At 36.4% G+C, this 4305-nt stretch overlaps 1 long non-coding RNA gene across 1 annotated transcript; it reads left to right on the forward strand.

Annotated features, from left to right (window-relative positions):
• The first annotated feature begins 873 nt into the window (after positions 1-873).
• LOC107046366 lies at positions 874-3123 on the forward strand. The gene is made up of 3 exons (XR_001461546.1): positions 874-957; positions 2459-2547; positions 2793-3123. It is a non-coding gene; the product is annotated as an uncharacterized LOC107046366 (long non-coding RNA).
• Positions 3124-4305: the final 1182 nt, after the last annotated feature.

Below are 4305 nucleotides of genomic sequence, written 5' to 3' on the forward strand. Positions count from 1 at the left end.
TCCATCATATTCAGTGAATTATAGCAATTAGAACTCTGAAAATAGAATAAAAATTAAAATTGTAGGTGATATACTGGTCTTTTTGAAGTTTTTCTTGATTATTCTTTTCAATCCGATTTCGACTAATCGGAACGTCGGCTTTAGGTGCATTTGACCCATTTTTCACAGTGATAATTGCCCTATACAGGCTGTAGTCTATTCATTATTTTTGACCAATTCGACAGGTGCTCTCCACATTTTGGTGGCATGTGTCATGTCATTCCGAATACAAAACTCTTATTGGCAAAAATCAGAATGAGCCGAATACCTCTCGACCCTAAAAATCCATAGGATATTTCCGAATACTTTTGCTGTATATCAACGATTGGGATAATTTTTCAATCTGCAAAATTGATCCCTTGTTTGCTATCCAATAAAACTATGGAGAAATATTCAATAATTTTTAAGGTCTTCAAGTATTACAATTAAGGAATGACAATTGCCTCAATTTTTTCCATTTTTCTTCCACTATCATTTTGAGAATGAATTCTCTTAAATCCTCGAATATTTACTAATCGAATAGTCTAAATGAAATGTATAGGATAAAAGTTTGGAAATTACATTAAGTGTATTGAATTATACACCAATGGTCTCAAGGGTTTGAGATCATTCGTTCTTGATCACGGAGGAATAAAGGATAGATCTGAATTGATTCAAATCGCAGTCGTGCAATTTTTTCCACTAATAACGTCACGAGTAACGACGATTCATATTCAGGTAACTATACTTTCGGCTTGAGTAGTGGGTGTGCATGATACACTTTCATTCAAGATTTTTTTGCCGTCTATCGATGCAACAGAGCAGACACACTACACAAGATGGCTACCAATAAATCCCTGTGGTCATCGCCTGTGCAGCCATTAGTGTCTCTCTAGAACAGTTCTCACTTTTGATATTAGGGTTTTGGTCATTGTTAAGGTAGATGAAAATTTTTTGTCCAGTTAAGTGGAGGAGTTTCCTTTTATTTGAATAAAGAAATTTGGGTCATTCTAAACTCAACTAGAATGTAGGTAGTCAACCTGTTTCAAGCAAGAATTCGAGATTTCGGCGATGTTGAGTATTTATTTTGCTGATTTTTTGTATGTTAATTCTTTCACATTACATGAGTGGAATTTCCAATTCTCGAAATATTTCAGCGATGTAAATTCAATGAAGTTGATTTTTGTAGCAATTTTATATCGATAAGTTGTCATTCCTTCTTTTTGACTTCCTGTAGCTTATTGAATATTTAAGAACTCTCGATGGAATACATCTTATGTGGACAGGCTATAAGGCAAACTCCTTTTGTATCAAAATGAGTTTGCTTCTTCTTGTTGATCTTTTTTTTAAACCGAATAAACTAATCAGCTAGAGTAAAAAAGAAACATTTCAATTTTTTTTTTGTTGAAAGAGGATGGGTTTCTAATAAGGAATGTTTCCTTTTGAAAACAATCCTATTAGTTCTCGAAGTAGTAAAGTAATCGTTTCATCATAGATTACCTACTATTGTTGTGATTGTTTTTAAATTTTGATTCTGAGTGGAATGATTTACAATTGTTCTTTGAGTTAGAAAAATCCATGAAGATCAATTCGATTTCCCAGGTAGAAATTTTTTTTTTTTAACCATGTTTTTATTCAATTTTAACAATTGGTATTTACAGTTATTTACAATATTTATGTCATAGGTGCCCAGAATCACGCGATTCTAACCTCGCTTCGCTCGGTAGAATCGCGGATTCTGGGCCCTATGACATAAAATAGTATACGAAACTCGTGCGTAATGGTGTTTTTTGACTCGTGGGATTATAAAACTCGCCTTCGGCTCGTTTTACAACTTCCCACGAGCCAAAAAACCCATTACGCACTTGTTGCGTAATATACTATTACATTTAAAGAAAAAACAGGTACATAAAAAAAACTTAATGATAAGTAACTGAGTTATTATAAACCAATGGCCACTTTGTGACTCTCTAGTTTAATAAATTTTCTGGTATTTAATTATTAATACTTCGTATTTTGGTTTGATTGGCTAAAGCCTATGCCCAAACAGATTGCCAATTTTTTATAAGAGTTTTTGCGCTCCAAAAAAGGAAAATATAAAAAAAAAGAAAACTATAATTTAATGTAAAAAAAAAAGCGCTTTTGGTATTCGTTGGTAGAAAAATATTTTAAGATTTGATTAGCATTTGTGTGCCCTTTACCTTATTTGTAAAGGGAAGAGGAAGTGCCAGTCAGTTTATTATTTGTACTGAAGTACTAGTTGCCCTGAGTTCTATATTACTCTGAGATAATTGTCTTGTTGTCAGTCTTTTTGTATTGATTTTGGTGTTGTAATCTGATTTTTTTTTTATGGTGGCCTGAAGTTATTCCTCCTAAATCTATTATGGAACTGAGTTCTATTTTTATTTCTCTCTAAGTGTATTTTATGTCTGGCTTTCAGTTCTGGAATAAATTTATCATTTTCATCCAGCCACCGATACTTTCTAGTTATTCTATAGAAGTCTTCAAAGTCAATATTGGGAATTTCTCGTGAGTATTTGAGCTCTCTGTTCAAAAAATCATCCACTGGGATTTTATTGTTTTTTTTATGTCTTGGGATGTGGTAGAGAATTGGACTGTTTTTATCATCCTGGAACAGACCAATCTTATCAAATGATATAAAGTATTGGGGTTTAATATTACCACATCTGGCTCTTTCTATGGCTTCATGGTTTTCGAAGTTAGTTAACTTATTGATTGTTTCATTTTTAATTGTTTTTAATTTTCCATAATAGTTACGGGCTAATTTGAGGACGAAATTATCGATCCTCCCAGGTGGAAATCGACTATAGCAACAGGGCTCATCAAGCCCAGGACCAAGGCTTGGAAATACTCAATCAGGGCTGAGATTAGCCGTGGATCAGCCCTCTTTCAGCCCCAAAATGATAACCTCGTTTCAGGCTTGGAACATAAGGCTTGAACAAGGCTTGCTGCTAAGGCTTGATGCAAGCCTTGAATTACCAAAGTGTAAAGGCTCTATCGCGCTCCGGTTAGATAAATTATATTATTGTTTATGGATATTTGTTTGGTACATCACTATTGATTAGCGTTGTTGCTGAATGTGGTTGTCAGTTAATTAACAATGGATGCGAAAAAAATTATTTTCATCTATATTTTCTGTTGATTATTGGCCCTGGATTATTACCGCACCCCTGGAAATTGAAATACAATGAAATTAAACATTGAAAAAATTGTTCTTGGTGGGATTCGATCCGGGGTCCCTCTGATCCGTAGTAGTCAAGCGTGCCGTCCAGTATTAGGCCACCTGTAACTTCATATGACCATACTTTTTTTTCGGGTATTAAAATACGTGATGTTACTTGGTGTATCCCCTATTGAAACTCTCAGAATGTGAATAAATGATAGGTTGGATGGATTAATGAGTATAGAATAAATTGATTGATTAATTATAGATAAGGATAGTAATAATTATGCGACCTCGTGCACAAAGGCCTAGCTTATATAAGCTCATATGATTTGGCGGAAAATGATGGCTATGTTAGCAGGTGATGTTAATGTTTTAACCACAATTAGTGAATGGTTATTGATAGAAAAATTAAGGAAATTAATCGAAAGTAACTTTCATTTCTCAGGCCTTGCTGAGCCTCCAATAACCCTTGACGTACTGAGCCTCAATACTTAAAGCCTGGACTAGGCCTGAATTGAGCCTCGCCAATGGTCCCTTTAATCACCCCCATTTCAAGCTGGAGTGAACGATAAAATCAAGCTTGTCCCAAGCCCGAGTCAATCAGCCTCGCTAAACCTAGGTTTGTACAGGCTTGTTCCCATCGTCAGCCTATACAGGGTGTTTCAGAAGTACATGTACATCTGAACACCCTAGGATCAGGGGGTGATTCTGAGCAGAAAACTCCTCTTGCACTTTTTNTCTCTCTCTCTCTCTCTCTCTCTCTCTCTCTCTCTCTCTTCGCTGGAATGACGAAGAGGGGAGAATGAATGGGGGAACGTAATTCCCCCTCCACACGCAATGGAAGGACGATCAACCGATCGTCTTTCCATTGCTTACAGCGTCGAGTGGCGCGGGGAACGCGCGTCATGGTTGAAAATTGAACGATTTGGCGAGCACGGCGCGAAGCGCCGTGCGAAGCCTAATCGCAATTATGAGGAGAGTCTCGTTCGAAGAGGTCACTACGTAGTACCGTCCCTGGACACGTGATGTCACCACAGCTTTCAGCGCTAAATACCAAAAAAGACCGTCGACAGCGCCACTCATGCCCCCAACACCTCATA

The sequence above is a fragment of the Diachasma alloeum genome, unplaced genomic scaffold (assembly GCF_001412515.2).
Source record: "Diachasma alloeum isolate Michigan unplaced genomic scaffold, Dall2.0 Dall_scaffold_01338, whole genome shotgun sequence".
NCBI lineage: Eukaryota > Metazoa > Arthropoda > Insecta > Hymenoptera > Braconidae > Diachasma > Diachasma alloeum.